This window comes from Nelumbo lutea, chromosome 8, assembly GCF_056320005.1.
Source record: "Nelumbo lutea isolate HS-2025 chromosome 8, American lotus-T2T, whole genome shotgun sequence".
Lineage (NCBI taxonomy): Eukaryota > Viridiplantae > Streptophyta > Magnoliopsida > Proteales > Nelumbonaceae > Nelumbo > Nelumbo lutea.
Window position 1 is genome coordinate 18,201,512 of NC_142691.1, and position 22,960 is coordinate 18,224,471.

A 22,960-nucleotide genomic window follows, 5' to 3' on the forward strand; every position below is an offset into this window, starting at 1 on the left:
GGAGAGAATTTGTAGAATTTCATGTAATGACAAAAATGCCCTTTGAAAAATGATGACGCTTAAAAAAACGAATCTCAAATAGACAGTTTTCTAGAAACGCTGCGGTTGGTTTTGAAATCTTTCAATTTGGTTCTGACCTTGGAAAGATTACAAATACAAATATGCCGAACTGAGCCTTTGTTCTCCTCGTATTTGCAATTTTGTATATTTCTTCCAAGGCTTAAAGTATCAAAAACGTCAAGTGTATCAGAAATGCAATTTTAAGATAAGTATGGAGATACGTTTTGGATACGCATGCATATCAAAAAAAATCAAGATACGCATAGATATGCTTGAAAACACTATAAATACTTTAATAAATTATAAAAATACATCAATAACACTAAATATATGACCTCAATGAGGTGTATATTAAATTAATATATTTTAATGGTTTTATGAAGAAATATATTGTAGGTAATTATAATTTCATTAAAAATCATATGCTTAACTATAATTTATAAATTATAATTCTTAAGTTCTAATGTTTTATGGCTCAGTTCTCCTATCCAACCATAAAACATGCATTGGTACAATTTCTAAATAAAAAATTATTTATTATTTATTTTCAAAAATTATAAAAAATAAATAAGCATTATATAATATATTCAAAAAATAGTTGTTAAAGAAGAAATTTCAATTGCTTTGTGGATATGATAGATCATCCATAGAATTATAATATATTCAATCATTGTGATCAAATGATAAAATATAATTAATTATTTATTTATTTTTCAATTATAAAAATATAAAAATAAAAGAATAAGTATTAAATAAGAAATTTCAATTGGTCTATGGATATGAAAGATCATCCATAGAATTATAATATATTCAATTGTTGTGATCAAATGATAAAATATAATTAATTATTATTTACTTTTTTAATTCTAAAATATAAAAAATAAAAAAAAATACTAAAGAAGAAATTTCAATTGCTCTATGATAAGATACATAAATCCATAGATCTAAAACATATTTAGTCTTAATAGGTAGAGAAAAACTACATTTTTAAATTTTTTATTAATTTATATTTTTCCCAAATATCATCATGAAATTTCCATAAATTTATTAATAACACAAAAAAAAATATGATTTTAAGTGTAAGAAATGTAGATCAACATAAATTTAAACATTCAAGAAAAAAAGAAATCGCAAGATATTATAAAAAATTGAACAAATTTACCTAATTTTGCCTTTTTTTTTCAAAATTTGAAAAAGTTTTGAAAAAAATTAATGATTCACACTTGTTTATTACATTTTTTTGCAAATCTAGCACTCTAAGAATGAGGTTTGGAGTTTTAGTCGTATCTTTTTCATCAATACGCTACCGATATGTTCCGATACACCCTCGATACACCTCTAATACGCCCTGATAAGGTCTGTTACCGGTCCGATATGCATGAAAAAAAAGACAAAACATTTGATTTTCATGCATATCCCGTATCTATTTTTCAAAGATACAATACAATATCGAGCGTGACGTATCGAAGTTTTAAACCTTGATTCCTCCCTTTTTGGTTTTGAGCCTCTCGGGGGTGTTTCTATTTACTCATTTTGCTAACATGATAGCTGTTTTTATTTTGAAAAACTATAAAGTATTCATATTGGCAATGTTGGCAAACACTGCCTATAAGATGGTGGTGTTTTTGCATTATGAAACTTCATTGTGTTGTTTTCAAAAGTAACAGCGAGCAAATTTTAAAATCCAACAAGGAAAGTAATAGGGTGAGCATGGGTTACATCAGTTTGGTTCCAAAGGCAAGGTTCCAAGATAAGTTCTAGGGTCTATCCATGGAACATGTTCTTTCTTTAGTCCTCCCCAAAAAATGGAACATGTTCTTTAAAAACTTGGTTTTTAATAATAATAATAATAATAATAATAATAATGATGATGATGATGGAGGAAGATTTGGCCTGACCTCTTAGCCACCCAACACGTGGAAGCAACCGAGGGTGACCTAGAAAGAGCGACAGCTCGGCATGGCAATGCGCTCAAGGAGCGAGCTTCGAGAGGAGGAACCAGCGGTCTGAGCTCCCCAAAAGGAGCCCGAACTCTCCCTTTGACCCCGAGCCTTACGAGGAGCATAAAGGGCAACAACCCGAACTGGCCCACCCCAGGGCAATTCAGGCCACACTTCTACCCAAACTCAAGACTTCACCTCGCACACCACTCCGACACTTTGTCTCCAGGGCGCCGAACTGAACAACCGTACCTGACACCAAAGGAGTCTGTATCTTAAGGCGGCGCACCTGACTGACTTAGGATCTGATGCTTGACAGCCGCACTTCAACGGCCACCTGCCACCGCCACCTCCAGTTACAGAGACGACTCCGACAAAGAGAGCAGTGGTAGTTGTCTGCCCCAGTAGAGGTGATGACACCCGAACTGGCAGAAGTGCAGAGGTAATGATACTCGACCTAATAGGAGCTTGGGAGTGAGTGCGCGAAGTGGTTATAAAAGGCCCTCTTCCCCCCAATAATGGAGGTACGTGATAACTTTGCGCCATCTGGTTTTTTATCTTGCCTTTGAGAAAATACTAACTTGAGCTTCGAAGCATTCTCATCGGGTTCTTCCCCGGAGACTACTCGCTTTCCCCCCCATTTCAGGCACCTTTTGCTCCAGTCAGAGGCAAGACCGTTGGCAACTAGGACCGATCGGATTGCGCTCCATCAATTGGCGTCGTCTATGGGAGCGCTTCTAAAAGCCTCCCTCTAAACTTTCATAGCATCATTTTTCCAAGAAACCCCAACACCCATGGCTTCTTCCAACAATGCCAGACGTAGCACGGAGATGAACGCCACCGGGGAACAATTTCAAGTCCCCGTGGTGTGCATCGAATAGTTCACCATCCCCCTTCCGATGGATGGGATCCTCAGCCTAAATGCGCCACGAACAGTGGTGCCCGTGAATCTTACCGCCATGAATGTCCCCCTTCCTCCCTCTGTTGGAACCACCTTTGCTGAACCAACCATTGTTCCCCCGGAAACTAGCCAGAACCAGCTTGATGACCTGGTGCATGGCATGCGGGCCATCCAAGCCCAAATGTAGCAGCTTCAACAACATCAAATCTACCAACAGCAAATGTTGCATCATGTATCCCAATACCACTACCAGCAACAGTTCCCTCAACTGTCTCAAAGTCAGCTGCAACTCCCACCTCGACACCCCACTATTAAGTGAGCCAAGCCCTCCCCTCAAGGTGGGCGCCCCCACTAGGAGGCTTCCCAAGCTCGGGCCTCCCAGGCTTGGAGCCCCTCTAGAAGCCATGCTTCATCCCCCGGCAGAAGAGAGAGAGCGGTTGCCCCCGCCTCGCCATGCGCCGGCGGACCAGGAACGCAATCCATCAAGTCAGCATCACCTCGATGCTCTCAAAACGGGCCCCTGCACACCGAAAACCGGTTCAGTGCCTTAGCCGCAAACTACCTCCAGTAGTCCAGGCCCAACAAGCTCGGGAACACTGAGGCAAGCAGTGCCAACGCCGAGCCTTCCATGTAGTAGAGGCGCCGCCGGCGAAGCCGCCGAACTGCAACCCGCGTCCTACCCGAACTCCGAGGTAAAGAAGCAAGCTTGGACAAGGTAAAGGCTGCCCCTATCCTCTTAGTCCCTTCCCCCCTATCATCAGAACTCCTTGCAATTCCTATGCGCAGAGACTTCAAACTCCCCCCACTCGACAAGTATGATGGGTCCTTTGACCCCAGCGACCATGTCGATGCCTTCCAGTCCCAGATGCACCTAGCTAGGGCCAGCGAGTCCTGTATGTGCATAGCCTTCACTACCACCTTCAGAGGAGTGGCTCGCATCTGGTACAGGAACCTGGCCCCCGGGTCAATAAGGAGCTAGGCCTAGTTCGTGCAAGTCTTCACTATGCACTTCGTCACCAGCAAGTGGTGCCCTCGAACCGAGGAGAGCCTCCTCGGCATGGTCTAGAAGGAAGGGGAGCCCATCTGCCACTACATCAAGCGGTTTAATGACACATGCCTATAGATCCCACGCCTGGACCCCACAGTTCAGCTCACGGTGGCCAAGATGGGGTTGACACACAAGGAGTTCAAGTGGCACATAGTGGCCAACCAGCCCGCGACCTTTGCTGAGTTCCTTCAACTCGCGGACAAGTTCATGCGAACAGAGGAGGAGATCAACCAAAGGACTGGGGGCGGGTTTGAAAAAATAAAGAGAGAAGAACTCCCCAATCAAGGAGACAGCCAGAAGGATCCATCTTGAGCGTCGAAACCAAGCCAGCCATTTTGAGCTCCCATGGCAGGTCAGACAGACTACATGCCCTTGAACACAAAGCGGGCTGAGATATTGATGACGATCAAAGACGCCCCGTACGTAAAGTGGCCACCTCGGCTAAAAGGGAACCCAAACGAGAAGAACAAAAACTTGTACTGCAGTTTCCATAGAGACCATGGTCATAGTACCAAACATTGTAATAATCTCCGCGACGAGATAGAGGGACTCATCCGTCGCAGGTACTTATGAAATTTTGTACAGCATAATAATAATAATAATAATAATAATATATTATTATTATTATTATTATTATTATAATAAGACAGGTCAGCAAGGGGAGCACGGTAAGGATGCTCCCAAGTCTAGTAGCAGGCCGGCCGAATAGTCGCAAAGACAGCCTCTAGAAGAGAGGCTAGTTCGGGGAACCATCCACGTGATAGTAGGAGGTTCGGTAGTAGCGGGTTGTACTTCGGCAGCGGCTCGGGCGTCAGTTCACGAAGCTGCCCGAGAAGAGCATAACCCTCTGAAGAGGCCGAAGACGGAGGAACCGATTTTCTTCATGGAAGACGATGCGCGAAGGGTCCACTACCCCCACGATGATGCGCTTGTCATAAAACTAAGGATCAATGACTTCGAAGTCAGGCACGTGCTTGTTGATTCAGGCAGCTTGGCAGACATTCTCTTCAAGTCGGCGTTTGACCAGCTTCAGTTGCGAAGAAGCGAGTTGAAGCCCGCAAACACTCCTCTAGTGGGCTTCAGCGGAGAGGAAGTTAAGCCCCTCAGGAAAGTGACAGTACCTGTGGAAGTCGGCACATGGCCCTGTAAGATTAGACTCAACCACGACTCCCTAGTGGTCGTGACCCTATCCCCATACAATGCCATAATAGGGCGGCCAATCACTCTATCCTACGGGCCTCTAGTGGGCTTCGGCGGAGAGGAAGTCAAGCCCCTTGGGAAAGTGACAGTACCTGTGGAAGTCGGCAAATGGCCCTATGCGGTCAGACTCAACCACGATTCCCTGGTGATCGCGACCCCATCCCCATACAATGCCATAATAGGGTGGCCAATCACTCATGTCCTACGGGCAGTGGTCTCCACCTACTACTTGGCAATGAAGTTTCCTATAGACTTTGGTGTGGGAGTAGCGTGGGGCGACCAACTCAAGTCCCACAAATGTTATGTTGCCACCCTGAAGGGAAAAACCAAGGTGGCTGACGACCTCGAGCTGGAGCGGCCTACAGAGCAAGGCAAAGAATGAGCTACGCCCACAGAAGAAACGGTCGCGATCCCAACTTCAGCTGTGTACCCAGCTCAGACGCTACAAATCGGTGCTTCCGTCCAGGAACCTCTACGATCCAAACTAGTAAGTTTCTTACTTCAAAATTTAGATATTTTTGCATGATCCGCGGCCGATATGCTCGGTATTGACCCCAGCCTTATAACTCACAAACTTAATATCGATCCTGAAGTTAGGCCCGTTAGACAGAAGAAACGCAACCTAGCCCCAGAGCGATGGTAAGTAGTTGACGAGGAGGTCACAGAGCTTTTCGCAACCGACTTCGTAAGAGAAGTCCATTACCCAAGCTGAGTAGCCAACCCCGTTTTGGTAAAGAAGGCCAATGGCAAGTGGCGGATGTGCGTCGACTACACCAACCTAAACTGGGCCTACCCAAAAGACTACTTCCCACTGCCCAAAATTGACCGCTTGGTAGACGCGACCTCGGAGCACGAGTTGCTAAGCTTCTTAGATGCTTATTATGGCTACAACCAAATCAGAATGGATTCGGCCAACGAGGAAAAGACCTCGTTCATCACAGAGTTCGGCCTATACTTTTACAAGGTTATGCTCTTCGGATTAAAAAAATGCTGGGGCAACCTTTCAATGGCTTGTGAATAAGCTGTTTCAACCCTTAATTGGCACAAAGATAGAGTGCTATGTAGACGACATGGTCGTCAAGACATAGTTCTCGCATGAATTAATACACGATTTGTGTTCTGTATTTCAAATCTTGAGACAATTCAACATGAGACTAAATCCAAACAAATGTACCTTCGGTGTCACCTCGGGCAAGTTCCTAGGGCACATCGTTAACTGGCATGACATTGAGGCCAACCTGGACAAGATTAAGGCAATCATAGACATGAGACCACCTCAAAAGTTGAAGGAGGTCCAAAGGTTAAATGGCCGCATAGCCGCCCTGGGCCACTTTATGTCCAAGTTAGCAGACTGATGCCAGCCTTTCTTTAAGGCAATTAAAGGCAAAGGGTTCGAATGGACCCGAGACTGTCAGCTCACATTTGATGAGCTAAAGAAATACCTCGCTTGTGAACCGATCTTAACCAGGCCCGAGGAGGGCGATGTCTTAGAACTATACCGCTCGACATGCGATGAGGTGGTCAGTTCGGTACTAATAAAAGAAGTAGATCGGGTCCAACGACCCAGCTATTATTTTAGTAAAATTTTGCAGGGAGCAGAGACGAGATACCCACAGATAGAAAAGTTGGCATACACACTGATAATTGCAGCTCGGAAACTCCGCCCATATTTCTAGGCTCACACTGTCATCATCTTGACTGACAAACCTCTAAAGCAAGCCTTACTCAAGCCCGAGGTTTTCCGGTCGGTTGACGAAGTGGGCCATCGAGCTCAATGAGTACGACCTCCAGTATAAGCCACGAACTACTATTAAGGCCCAAGCCTTAGAAGATTTCATCGCTGAGTGCACGTTCAGCTCCGAAGTCCCCAGGCCAGTTGAGCTTGAGATCCCCAGTTCGGGTGAGTCCGGAGCTCCCAGGCCAATAGAGTTCAAACCCCGTGAGGTAGCAGGTAGGGTGGATGGCTCCTTGGAATGAGGAGCCCTGGATCCTTCATGTAGATGTCTCCTTGAACCAATAGGGTAGCGGGGCTAGAATAGTCCTGCACAGCCCGGGTGGCACGAAATTGGAATACGCGCTATGCTTTGAGTTCGCGGCATCCAACAACGAGGTGGAGTATGAGGCATTGATAGCCGGTTGGCCCTAGTGCAAGAGGTAAGAGCGAAACACATAGTTATCTGTAGCGATTCCCAGCTTGTGGTCAACCAGGTTACGGGCGAATACGAAGCACGCGAGCTAACTATGATTGCCTACTTGGAAAAGGTAAATGAGGCTCTGTTCAACTTCTAGTTACACTTCATCAAGCAAATCCCAAGGTCAGAGAACACTGAGGCCAATGTCCTGTCTCGGTTAGCCAAAACCAGTCACAACACCATGAGAACCGTGTACATAGAGGACTTACCTTGGCCTAGCATTCTCGGGGGGGCATAGGAGGTCGCTCCCGTCCTTGAAGCAGAGCCGAGCTGGATCGACCCACTCGCAAGTTTCTTGTTAGATGGGACCCTCCCTGTAGATCGCAATGCAGCCAGAAGGGTGCAGCGCCAGGCAGCTAAATATGTCATAATAGACGAACGGTTGTACCGACAATCCTACACGCTCCCCTACTTGCGTTGCTTGCGACCTCCCGAAGCCGAGCTCATACTCTGCGATACTCATGAAGGTCTATGCGGCGGACACTTGGGGGGCAAGGCACTCGCACAGAAGGCACTTTGGCAAGGGTACTATTGGCCAACGATGAAGGCAAAGGCCATCGAGCTCATCAGAAAATGCGACAAGTGTTAGAAGCATGCCAATATCCACCATCAGCCTGCCGCCAACCTCAACTATCTCACTAGCCCATGGCCCTTTGTGCATTGGGGCATCGACCTCCTAGGGCCATTCCCGCCAGCAACAGGTGGGAGGAAGTTCCTAGTGGTGGCGGTAGATTACTTCACAAAGTGGGTAGAAATTGAACCACTCGCAACAGTCACAGCTTGAAACGTACAGAACTTCTTTTGAAAGAACATAGTATGTCGCTTTGGGTTACCTCAGGTACTGATCTCCGACAATGGCAAGTAGTTCGAGGACATCAAATTTCAGGAATGGTGCCAAGATATGGGGATTCGGTAGAACGTCACATCGGTCATGCACCCATAGGAAAATGGTCAAACAGAAGTTACGCACAGAGCTATCCTCCGCGGGCTGGAAGCACGACTAGACCGAGCTAAAGGGTTATGGGTGGATGAGCTACCAAGAGTTCTATGGGCTCACCAAACTATGGAAAAAACCGCCACAGGAGAGACCCCCTTTAACCTCACTTACAACACTAAAGCGGTAATCCCAGCAGAGATCAAAGTACCTATACTGTGACTAAAAGCATACGACGATTAGACAAACGGAGATGAGTTGCATACCAACCTCGATCTACTTGATGAGGTAAGAGACCTCGCGTACATCCGGACCGCAACTTACCAGCAAAGAGTAGCACAGTACTATAATGCCAGAGTACAAAAGTAAAACTTTTGCGTCGGTGACCTGGTTCTCCGTAAGATCATGGCACCCAAGCCTGGCGTGGGCAAACTTGGACCGAATTGGGAAGGGCCCTACTGAGTAAAGAGAGCGCTCAGGTGAGAATACGAGCTCGAAACCTTAGAGGGCAAACAAGTACCCCGAGCGTGGAATGTCATTAACTTGAGACGATACTACCTATAAATCACCAAGCGAGGTGGGCTAAGTCGCTACCAAGGACCTCGGCGTGGGCAAGCAAAGGCAAAATGCTAGCACCAAGCTGACGAGGCAAAGCACTAACAGTGAGCTGATAAGGACCTCGGTATCTCATCATCGAGGGCCAAGTATTGACGCCGAAAGTGGTCACACGAGTATGGTTATGAGCAGAACAATATAGTGAAGGGATAGGATATCCATCACATGGACACCCAAAGATTGCGGAATAAGGGGGCGACTTTCAAAAATTTTTCTCTCCCTTTAACTGGGAATTACATTCCCTATTTAGAAAATCATATTTCAATGATCATTCTTGAACCATAAACTGAACCAGATCTGAACCAAAAGGAGTAGGAAGGGATTATACCTGATACGGAGAAACATTATCTCCCAATGGAGGTGTTCACGCCCAAGGAAGGATCCAAAATCTACTCCCACTAAAGATGGCGCAGTGCAGGATGGAGCAGAATCAGTAGTGTTCTTCCAAAAGTACTTGACCCTTCGTAAGAATCAATAGGATGGCTTGTGAATACAGCTCCAATCAATCTTTTCTCCAAAAGGTTGGTATCAAGATCAAATCTTGATTACTCCTGTAGAGAATAGGAGATCGAACTGCTGGATGCGGCGGTTGCAGGAAGAAGGCGGCAAGAGAGTATTCATAGGGTGCATAATTCTCTCTTCTTGTGAATTCAACTCTGAAGACAAGAATGTGTTGGTTGCATGTCAAAAGGTTGCCGCCCCCTCCTCCTTTTATAGAATTAAAGGGATCAACTCCTAATCCCATTAGGAGTTGTTAATCCCAATCATATTTGGATTAGAAGTCCCTTTAAGTGATAAGGGATAACCCTTATCTTATTTGCAAATCAGATCATCCATCTCCTAATCTAATTAGGAGGCTTTCAGATCTAAATCTTATTTATATCTTAGACTCTCTAAGTGGATAGGGTATGGGCCCAATCCTATCAGTTAATCCATCTCAAAATTCGCCCCTTTTAATTGACTGATCAAATCAGCCCAGTTCGAAACGGGCTTAAGGTCCATTTAAGGTTATGTATTTACTTAGCCTTCCAAACTACTGCCCAGTTGGACTTCCTTGTATGGTGTGGAACCCAAACATTGATCTACACATCAGCCACATGGGTTCGGCCCAGCCTTTGTTACAAGGCCTGGCCGAATACACTGTTATGGACAGTGCACCCTCTGAAACCCATCTTATGGGCTCTATGGGCCCAACACTTACCCTAAGTGGTCCCTGGGCCAAGCCACCTTGTAACACCCAAGGACTGTAGGCAGATGCAAGATTAGCCCATCAGGCATTTATCCTCAATGGTCTTACACTTAACCTCTCAGCCCATAATGATCACACACTGCCCGACAAGAGAGGATCTCTCCCTCGGCTGCAAGGAACAGTGTTGCACTCTCTGCTTATATGGATCCCGGGAATTAAAACCTTTTGCAAATCATTTCAAAACCATAATATATATACTTTTATATAAAATATATTTTGCAAAACAAATCTCAACGATTGAAATCGGCTGCCAGCAGTCTTGGTTTCCACCAGTGAGAGTGCATCCCCGATCATTACCTTTGTCCGACAAAGGGGATGATCCAGTCACTATGATCACCTACTTAGATGAATTCTCAAACTGTCCCAACATACCCAGGTTTTGACCCCCGCTAAGGATCTCACTGATTGGTATATCAAAGACAACCCAATCCGACACCTAGTGCAGTATCATAATCGAGTCTAGGGGTCGGGTGTAACTTTCTAGTTTTGCCCATCAATCTCCAAGGTCTAGGGCAATACTGGAAATCTGGTCCAGTTCAAAGATTCAATTAATCCTACGCTGTATGTGCCTAGGGTCTCACCCTGGCAGCTGAGACAAGCCACCCCAACCGACTTGGTGGCACCACAGTGTCAACCTTGTTAGGATAGGTCTCCCCAGACCGACCCACTAGTTGTGAACATTATAAACTAACACGAGTCTCATTAAGTGTCTAGTTTAAGGGTATTACATAGAAACATACCAAGGGAACATGAATCAAATATGCACTTTTATTCATTTACAATAAACTCATAAAGTACATTATTCTGATTGAAGCTAAGGGCATACAAAACTGTCTAACATATAGTCAGTTCGGTCATATAGCCTTATTATGTTAATCCGCCCTAGGCCCTAATTCTAGCAGTCTGACAATATAATTAGTTCGGCAAAGAAGGAGGACGACAACACTTAACCAAAACATTTCATTACAAAATACTTTGTCTACATTCCAAAAAAAAAAAAAAAAACAAAACAACAACAACAACAGAAGCGAGCTCACAGGCCCGGAGGTACATCTTCCTCACCATCGGAAGGCACTTCAATGATACCCGAGGGTCTTGCCTTGTCCTTAGAATCCGGTTCACCGTTAGCCATGTTGGCCATCTCCTGAGTAATGCACGAAGTGGTTATGGCGTTGATGTCGAGCTCGGGGTACATGTTCCTGATCATCCACTGGCTCAGTTTTAAACCCCTCCTGTACGAGTTCACCATCAGGTCGTCAAAGCGTGGTGAGGCGATATAGTCATCAGCGGCCTTCTTCTTGGCATCCTCGATGCCCTGAGAAAAGATCTCAGTCCTCTCCCTAATATCCTCCTGAAGGTATTCGACCTGATGCTGCAAGTCTAGCCTCAGGTCCACCATGTGCTTCACCACCACTCCCATGGCCTCGCTGTCTCTCTGAGGCATGGATGGAGGAGTTCACCTACCAAAAGGAAAAATAACGAGAATGTTAAAAGAGTAATAGCGAGAAAGGAAATGATGACAAGGAACCCGACAAGAAGTCGCTGACTTACCACCATGGCATAAGAGGCAGCACACCCAGCTACGTGGTTTAAAGGAAGCTCGGCCCCATGCTGCAACCTCCTCAGGGTAAACGGCCTCCCTACTTTTTTGAAGAGCGTGGTTTTACGACAGCACGCTCCTGAACTCGCCTTGGCCTCCCGAGCTTGAAGGCCCAACCCGGGTATAAGCAACCTCGGCGTAAGGGATCCCTGCCGCTTCTTGTACTAGAGGGGCCATCTCGGGCTCCCTAGGCTCCCTGGGTGGTTCGGCACGAGTCCGTTTAGCAACTCGCTTCCTCCTCTTCATGGCATGAAATAGGTTCCCACCGCGAGTCTTTTCTGTATCCATCACACATGCAAAAAGAGCTCGACATCAGGCCCGGCTCGGGCTAAAATGCCACCATTAGCAACTCGTACCCCAAAGTAGTCCCGTTTCAATGCTGGGACCTTGTTGGGAAGATCGTGTAAAAGCTTGAACCCCGGGCGAGGAGACAGGTAGTACGCCCGCCTACACCCGGGAAGGGGACCCACTTGCTTCTTAAGCATGAGAATAGAAGAGAAGATCTCTAGGTCTAAAGGTAGAATGTGTTCGCAAAAGAGGGAGATAGTGCCAACCAAATTGCAGATAGAGTTAGGGTGGAGCTGACCGACGGTGACACCAAAGTGGTTCATAACCTCGACGATAAGAGGGTGGAAAGGTAGGTGCAGCCTGACAACGACCTGCTCCTGGAATATCACGATCTCATCCAGACCGTGTTCCCAAGGGAAGTCACCCGAACTTGTCTAACGTCCGACCTCGACGGGAGGAGGATGCCAAACTACTCGAGGCGACTTGGCCTACGGGTTCAAACTCTTACTCGAGCTCTCCCTCGAGCTCTACTTCGGGCTCACTAAGGCTGTCGGGGGCTGCAACTTGGTTCATGGAACCTGCATCTGACCCCCTCAAGAAGCTGTCTAAGCTATCCGAGCTAGACATCGGGAGGAAAGGAAAACCATGAAGAAAGTACAGACTCACTCAGAAAAAGCCAACGGACTACGGAAGGTTGACACGAGCTAAAACTTGGACGCGAGCTCAAGAAGCGAACGCAGGAGAATGACGATGGAAAGCGACTAGGGGTCCCCCTCTAATTATACCCACAGTGACCGAAAATCGACGGCTCTGATCGAGGCAAATCCAACGGCTCACGATCAAGCTGACCGCACGCCTCCTAAGACCGAGACGTGATTGGCCGCACATCTTTGGATACTGAAGCGGCGTCGGCGCACGTCTCTCAGCATTGAAGGCAACAGTGGCACATTTTTTGAATTTGAAGTAACGTCCGCCGTCACATCTCCCAGCATTGAAGGCAACAATGGCGTGTTTTTTGAATTTGAAGTAACATCCGCCGTCACGTCTCCCAGCATTTAAAGATGGATTGGCACGTTTTCTGACTTTTTGGCGCTCGAGGAATCCAAAAATTTCCTTACGTACGCACACTTCACGCTATCAGTCAACCGGTTTGAAGTACGGGTCAAATGCACCCGTCACCTCGCGAACTCCCCGTGCTAGGGCAAGACCCTTAGCGCGAGGAGTGGGGGGCAATTGATGGAGGAAGATTTGGCCCGACCTCTTGGCCACCCAACATGTGGAAACAACCGAGGGTAACTTGGCAGGAGTGACAGCTCGAGAAGGCAGTGCGCTCAAGGCGCGAGCTCCGAGAGGAGGAACCAGCGGTCCGAGCTCCCCAAAAGGAGCCCGAACTCTCCCTTTGGTCCCGAGCCTTACGAGGAGCGCAAAGGGCAACAACCTGAACTGGCCCACCACTCCGGCACTTTGTCTCCAGGCCGCCGAATTGAACAACCGTACCTGACACCAAAGGAGTTCGTATCCCGAGGCGGCACACCTGACTGACTTAGGATCTGACGCTTAACAACCGCACTTCAACGGCCACCTGCCACCGCCACCTCCAGTTACAGAGATGGTTCTGACAAAGAGATCAGTGGCGGTTGTCTACCCCAATAGAGGTGATGACACCTGAATTGGCAGAAGTGCAGAGGTAATGATACCCAACCTGACAGGAGCTTGGGAGTGAGTGCGCGAAGTGGTTATAAAAGGCCCTCTTCCCCCCAAGAATGGAGGTACGTGATAACTTTGCGCCATCTGGTTTTTTATCTTGCCTTTGAGAAAATACCAACTTGAGCTTCGGAGCACTCTCACCGGGTTCCTCTCCGGAGACTACTCGCTTTCTCCCCCGTTTCAGGCACCTTTTGCTCTAGTCAAAGGCAAGATCGTTGGCAGTTAGGACCGACCGGATTGCGCTCCATCAAATAATAATAATGATGATGATGACGATATAATTTAAAACTTATCATTATCATTTAAACTATATATATACATACATATATATATATATATATATATATATATATATATATTTGCATCTTACATAATTTATTATATATATTCAAAATTAAATTAAAAAAAAATCAAATCGCCTAAGTGATTCAATGGTTAAGTGGGATTATGACCGTTGTAACCATAAATCCTCGGGTTCAAGTCTTCACATCACCGATGTTTTTTTAGGATCTATTTCAAGGCCAATTCTTCAGGTCACTTCAGATAGGGTAAACCCCTAGACCTTAAAACCCCCTAGCTAGGAGTTGATTCTAAAAATTTGGAACCAGACCTTACCCATAGCAAATTAGGTAGGACAAGCTCAAATTCAATTCGATGCCGATTCTAGGTAAAACTACCCATTTGCCAACCCCTATAAAGAACAATGGATAAACATGTATTTGTGAATTTTAAGTGCTTCCAACACTTCTGGAAGAAAGAAAATCAGGCTAAACCATGTTTGCAAATGCAATATGGCAGTTTTTTTTTTTTTTTTTTAACAAAGCCATTTACATTGGCATGCACCCACCCATTAATCTCTCCCTTTTAAAAGGGGGAATATATGATCAAAAGAAAACCATGAAAAAGAAAATAAAAAAGAAAAAAAATGAAATATGAGAATCTTCACAAAAGGCATTAACAAAAACAAGCTTTAGTAAAACATTCCTCATTTAGGATAAGAATGGTTTCCATTGTCTATACCATTAGATTCAGATACAATAGCCAAATTATTAACTAAATACACATAATTAGTAATATAAATTTTTGGCCTTGTATTGACATAAACCCCATTACATACCAAACTTCTCTAGAAAACAATTTCATACACAAGGAATTAAGGACCCTGTACTGAATGGAAACCCATTCCTTTTTTATCACTATTAGAAAAATAGCACATGCCTCCTTTAATTTTTTACTACTCAGTATAACGCAGATAAAAGTACAAATTGGGTATCAAATTTGAAGAATTTAAACAAATGTTAAACCTGATCCCATGAAAAGATGCATCCCTAAGAACAAACATGATATAATAGGTATAAATGTGTTTAATGTGATTCATGCATGCTTTAGTTTGGCATTTGGACCACAAACAGATGTCCAAATCCAGTGGTGGTTACAACTTCCTGTATTTTTTTGCTACCAATTTGTTTTTTCATGAATTATAGTTAAAATGTCACATTCATAATAAAAGACCAGTTTTCTTACCACCCCACCCGGAGAACATGGTTAACAAAGGATTAAGTCTTTTTAGACCAAATTCTCTCTTGGATATGTCAATGGGTTGGGGTCTGAGCTGGGTCAGAGTGGACCCGGTCTTAAGTCCTAACCTGATGATAAAACTCACAAACCCAGTCTCTACTTCCCTATTGTTAATTGGGCTTATTAGATCTGTCCATTATAAATGACAAACATTTGATTTGGTAATTTTGTAATTTGACAATAAATGTGCTAATTCTCTCTCCCTTTCCAAAATATCTTCTATATCAAATCATCATCATTCAAGCCTTATCCCAATTAAGTGGGACCATGAAAGAATTAGGGTTTTCTGTATCATATATAAAAAATAAAATCTTTTTCCATTGTGAATTTGTAATAATGCCCAAACAGAGAAAACTAATTATAAACCTGTTATGATTGAAGACCTGAAATGCAAACCTATATCCTCTGTTATAGAGTCTGGATCACTTGCCAACAAAACATGTTTCAACCCTTTATCAACATGATCTTACGCCACATATTTCATTAATAATAGGTCATTTTTATAATGAGTCTCAATTTCATGATAAGATATGCCGTGTTAGATGAAGTTGGCAGAGGGTTGGAACGTGTATTGTTGACAGAAGATCTCAAAAATCTCTTGAATCAACTTAAACAATTGATATATAACCCTATTATGAAAATTTTGTCCAAATAAAATTTTCGGGTGCTGAATTTTATGCTTCAGGTTATGCTAAGTTTCAGAATTAGAAAATTTAAATGGCTACACATCATATGCATCAACACTGAAATCCTCAATCAGTTTTACTATTTGGTACACTGGACCATGTTGGTTTCCAAACTCACGTTAGAACAAGTTCAAAAAGGTAGGCAGCTCTAGATTACATGCATTGGAATTGAAACCAATATCTAGTTTTGCTTTTTATTTAATGAAACAAGGGGCAAAACAGCCCTAAAAAGATATTATCAACATCAAAGCTTTGTCCCAAGTATATGGGGTCCATGAATTCTCTTCTCTTTCAATGTCATATGACTCGTATCCATTATTAAACCTTGGGCCCTAAAATCATTTCTCGCAATAACCCTTAAAAGATAGAAACACAAAATGCTATTTAAATAAAAATAATGCATTTTTTTTACATAACAATTGTTTTTTTTTTGAAAAACAAAAATCATTCACATTGACAAATACCCTTTATGTGGATCAAAAGTTGTGTGCAAGTATTAAAATATCAATACCCCGATATCCAAAATTGGGTATTGGTGCCTATTCTTATGATCAATATTCTATGCTTTTAATTATTTTTTAATTTATATTTTATAAAAAAGTGATGGGAAAGATTAATCTAGTTTTTTAATGTTATAAAATAGTTGTGTATCAAATTATCATGTATATTTGAATACACTGATATGGATATGTATGATACATAGGATAGTATTGGATGCCATATCAATATTTTAATGCTTGATTGTATACATGATTACTTTGAAAAAGTAAATCTTTTTTAGCTTTTTAAACTTTTTATAATATTAAGAATGTGTACCATGTAATAATTAAAGATTTATTGGAAAAATAAAGAAAATCCCTAAATTAAATATCATCAGTGCAAGACTAATTCCAACCTCCATAAGACATTGGTATAAATAAAAATGCACTTTCCACAGTATAAACTTTATTATTTGCTTTTATAACAAAAAATCATATTTACTTCTTAAGATAATCTGATTTAATTTTTAAAATTCCTTGCTTTTCTATAAGGTTCTAAAAGCTAAAAAATAAAGAAAGAAAAGAATGTTTGCCATTCTACATTGTCCATTGAAGGCTTCTTAGCAAAAGCACAAAAAGCTCATCCAGTGGATTCATAGATATTTCATGGTCGGCAATTCAGCATATTGGGCTCAAAATACTTTTCTGTGGGCCATCCAAAATAATTCTGCTAACCACCACCAAGGCACCAATCAGGTCCACGACCACTGGATGGACAAAGTCAAATTCTGGGAGGGGCAATTTTGTCAAACCGATAATGTTTGGCATCCCCTTTCCGGGTAAACTCTGTTCGTAGAAAATACGGTATAAGGATAGTTTGGTCAATTTAGGTAGGAGAAGCGACAGTAAATAGGGGGGAGAGAGAGAGGGCGCACGAACGGAACAACCACAATGCAGACAGCCGCGTATTAGTGGGTCCCACTAAGGTTTGTATAAATTATTCTTAATGAACAAACAACCGCGTCAGGGATAATTTTACACTTTATTAGTGAATCACAAGTGAAAAAGGAAAATTGAAAGTGACAACCGGGTCCGGCTGTCTTCGTGAGTGTGAGATGTGCAGTTACACGCACGTGGAGAAAGATGAGTGGAATGCAATTAAATTATAAAAAAAGAAAATTGAGAGGGTCATCCAGACGTGAAATGAAGATTGCCCTTGACAACGTCTCACACCACATTTCCGCTGTGTATTGAAAATATCTTCTGATAATAATATTAAAAATGATGATGTTATTAGGAGATATGTTTCTAATATCGGTATTAAAAATGATGATGTTATCAGGAGATATGTTTCTAATATTCGGTAGACGTTGTGGGGGCAATTTTGTGGAGGCTAATTTGATTTTCCTGAGGCGTGAGGCTTACCCAAATGGTTGGGTTGGACAAATAAATGCTTAGAACAATTCAGATTATATTGATTTTCATTTTTTTATTTATTAAAAAATGGGGTCATTATAATTTTGGAGGAAAAACTCTGAGACGTGTCTGAGATATTGTCTTTAGAACATTATTTATCTTCAGTAAATTTTATCGATGTTGTTATTGGGTTACAAGCAAATTCGTTTTCAGAATACAACAGAGCCTTGGGTGAGAATCTGCAACCAGTAAAGTTGAAGAATCTCTGAAGAAACATTCTGTGAAACTGTTATAGACCAGACTAAGAGAGAGAGAGAGAGAGAAAGTGTATTTTGTAATTGACCAATCAAACCCATTGGATTTAATCTCTTATGAGATTAAAATCTAACACTACCTATCGGCAGATTTGGTTGTGGGTAACGGATCCGATTACACAGGTTTTGGTTCTATGGTTTTGTTCTGGTTCATTGGGTGGTTCCGGTTCTTATCCATCTCGAATCGATTTATTGGCCCCTTTTTCTCAGAGAGAGAGAGAGAGAGAGAGAGGAGAGTTGTGTTACAACTAGAATAATGAGAAATTAAACCCGGAGTGTTACATGTTAGAAGTAACTAGATAAAGATGTTGAAATGGAGACTAAAGACCCTCCAATAGATCCTTCTCTACAAACCCCTTGTTTCTGTGTTTTTTATCCCATACCATTTTAGGAGCCCTAACAGTCCATACCCTAAAGATTAAGTGAAGCATGAAGAGCATATATATCAGTGATTCCTTTGGTCGATCCTTAATCGTAAACACAACTTCATGAGCACCAAGTTTTCATACAAGGTCAGGCTCTAACTCAATTTAAGGGGAAGGTTCAAAGTAGTAGTTGCCAACAAGGAAACATTGGCGAGCCTCAGGTATTGTAATGGGGTGTAGTTGATTCTTCTAAGGGCTCCCCTTACTCATGGTTTTCTGCTTACTTTCCCTTGGACAATGTAAAGTGGTCTTAGCTACACAACTACAATCGACCTCATTACCTAGGATTTCCATAAACTATACATGAAATTCCACGTAAATGGTCAGAAGGTGATATTACAAGGAATTGCACCCATCCTATAGTAGTGAAATGCAAGTGAAGTTTACCACTTCTTATGATATTGAGCCATTACAATGACATATTTTATCTCTCTCTCTCTCATCTATTTATATAATTAAAAAGAAATAAATTGAGAAGATTACATCTAATTATCTAAGCTTCTATCTCCTAGGATGATTTGGCATAGTACTAGTCCATATTCATCATTGGTACTCTTGGTATAAAAGCACAATGACTCATGGTGCATGTGTATTGATTATTATGCCCCCAGCAAAGTAACAATCAAAGATAAGTTCCTATATGAATTTCTCATGATGTCTTTTGGGCTCACTAATGCCCCTACACTTTTTAATCCGAATGGTGTTTATAAAAAAAAAAAATATTTAAGGAGATTTGTGTTAATATTCTTTGATAACATACTTGTGTGTCGTATAGCCATACATGGATAGAGAGCATTTAGTTCATGTTCAACTTGTATTATCCATTCTAAGGGCACATCAGTTGTTTATAAAGAAGAAAAAAATGTCAATTTGGGCAACAATAGGTTTTGTACATTGGGCATATCTTCAACAAGATGGGTAGTGGTGGACCTAGAAAAGTGATGATCCTAGAGCTGCCCAAGCCTAGCTCGTTAATTAAGGCAATGCAAGGCTTCTTGTGGCTTAGTGGATATTATCGAAAGTTCATATAGGGCTAGCTATAAGAGAATCACATGTCCTCTTATTCAAATCTCAAGAGGAATAACCTTTTTATTTTATGGCTAAAGTAGAAGCAGCCTTCCAAAAAATTCAAGGAAGTCATGGCTCATGATGAGGGATAATTTGGCATGTCTAATAATGAGATGATACGTGGAGTAACCGGGTGACATGGTGACACTTCAGCAATCTCAGACACCTCAGCAGTCCTAGTTACCTAGGGCATCTTGGGTCACTCAGTTAGACCAAGGCCCAAACAGCTCAATACATCCATTGACCTGCCGAGGTGCCACATAGTCTCCTTCTAGAAGTAAGCCAACTGTCTCCAATCTCTTCGGGATCACCGCACACATCAACGGATCTTATCTTTATCCCACCTGAATTAGATGGACCTAGATAAGCCTTATCAGCTTATTTGCAGTCCATCTTTGGGTGCGAAACTAATTCTGGATTAGACAGGCCAATGATCTCTGACATGTATCATGAAGCCCACGACAGCTTGCCTATATAAAGGCTTCGCCTCCAACCTTACAAGGTATGCATGATTTAGCTCTCGTATTCTCATACTTACAAACCATTGGCTCTCCCTAAATCTCTTTTGCTAACTTAAGTATCAGAGTGCCCACACTGGGTAAAGCACCTTGGAATACTCTGGTCTTCTTGCCTTGCAGTTCGACTCAACCACATACCTTTTCCGACATCTGAACTCCTTTCAGAAGGGAGAGTCTAATCGCGAATCACAAATTCAAATGCTTGAATTGATCTTGTTAGATTTTAAGGAGATATTTATTATAGAATGCGATGCATCTAGGTTAGGTATATATAAGAGTTGTTTTGATACAACAAATTAAAACCAACTTATAGCATTTATAAGTTAGACATCACAAGGGAAGAACATGTTCCTCTCTACATACAAAAAGGAGGTACTAGCTAGGGGTGCAAGTCGGGCAGGTTGGGCCAGGTTTATGGTAAACCCAGGCTCAGCCCTAAAATTTGGGTTTAAGGCCCAAGCCCGATTTTCCCAATCCGAGCCTAGCCCACCTCGTAATTTGATGCACTCAGGTTGGGCTTGGGTTGGTCAATGAACCCACTCTAAAATTATAGATATATTAATATATTTATGTAAACATATATACATATATTTATGTATGTATGTAAATATGTATGCAAAATATCTATAAATGTTATATATACAAATATGTATGTATATATATATATATATATATATATATATATATATGCAACATTTACATATACACATATATGTATAAATGTATATAATTGGGTCGGGCTCGAGTCAAGTTCGGGCTACCTAAGGCTAAGCCTAACCCTGACCCGAAAAATAAAAAAAGCCCGACTTCTTGGTCTCGGACCCAGCCCAAGGACTGATAATTCAAGCCCGCCATGTAAAACTCTAGATTGGGCCGATTCGGGCTCAGGCTGGGCCCACCCAAGTTGCACCCCTAGTACTAGCATTAGTGTTTGTAATGCAAAAATGGCTCCATTACTTAGTAGACTAGTAGTTCATAGTAAGATCATATCAAAGAAGTATTAAATTTTTGTGGAACAGGAAAATCTCAACTACAACACAATGACAATTTCATCATTGAATTTAAGAAACGCACTGCGTATCAGATGCACTTTCCGGGCCATTTGAACATGAAGAAGGGGCGGGCCCAAAACTTGGTGTAAATGGTTGTCATGGTCCGATTCCATTATAACACTAGTTGACATACTTCCATCAAGAAAATGCCATTTAAAGTGGTGTATGCCTGTATGAGAGAGAACCCCCTATCCCTATGTGTACCTTGTAGAACATGCTCTTTTGGCTTGGGATCAAATTCTTATAGAGCTGAAGCACAAATTTCCATAAACCCAAAAACGTATAAAATGGGCTTATGACACCAAACACAAGTAGAGTTTGAAGAAAGTAAAATGGTATACCTAGTGGTGAGGAAATGGGTGGGTTATATCTGGAACCGATCTTGATTGGTCTTGAATCGATCCTATCCAATCTGTTATAATTTATAAGGTTTAGGGGTTTATCCCACTCAAAGCAATTCGATAATCCAACCTTGGTTGGTTTTGGTGGATTTTGCCTTGGAACCGAACTTGATTTGAAATAAACCCTAAAATACTTTTAGATATGTGAAGATTTAAACCCAAACACTCATGGTTACAAAGGCCATGGTCTTACTTGAACATTACTTACTTAATTATTTGATCATTTATTTTCATTTTAATATTTGAATATGTACAATAAGTAATGCAAAATGTAATATTTACAAAATTTAAATTATAAGTTTTGAACCATATAATGATAATCTACATATTAAGTTATTCAATTTAATCAATTAAGATAATATAAGTTCTAAATTATATATTATATTTATGGAAAATCAAGTTTTTAAATAAGATGTTTTTTCTTTTAATTTTTTTGAACGAGGAATAAAAAAAAAACAACTTCCATGGGTAGACCCTGAAATCAACCTGTGAACCAGCAAGGCCAAAACTGATCTTCATTAGATAGGTTCTATGTTCCAAAAACATAAAACTAACCCCTATAGGATAGGTTTCAGGTTCTGCTATGAAACCGAATCAAACTGACACATGCCATCAACCCCACTGTTAGAACCATCTAGTTCATGACCCATTTCCTTATTATGGGTTGATGAATGGAGCAAGACTTTTTTTTTTTTGGATTACATATCATGCATTAAAGCTTACAATTATGCGGATTTGAATCTATGTCTCCATAGGTATGCCAAGTGACCATTTCAGCTATTGCATGTGTCATTAGTGATGGATCAAAATTTAGAACATAGTGAAAAAAGACACTAGAAAGGTTTTGTTAAATGAAGAATGAAAGCAAAGTAAGTTCTTTGCATTGCACCTATGTTGACAATAGGTTATAAGGGTTGTAATCAGGGTGAATCCAATTCGATAGGTAAAACCTCAAATCCAAATCCAATTAGATCCATCAAGGGGTCTCCGATTGGATTTGATCATTTGAATCTTGTTAAACTTGAATCAAATTCAAAATTAATCCAAATCTGCTTTATATTTCTTTTAAAAATTAAGAAAAATAATGACATTGATTTATATATAACAAATTTATATAATATAAAATATAAAATTTATTATATATATGTATTTCTATAAATTTTTATATAAAATTTATTATCACTTTTATGTATTAAATTTATATATGTATTTAAAATACTTGACTTGATTTTATTGCTTAAATTTGATTCTACCGTATGAATTTTATCTTTTATAATACTTGTGCTAAA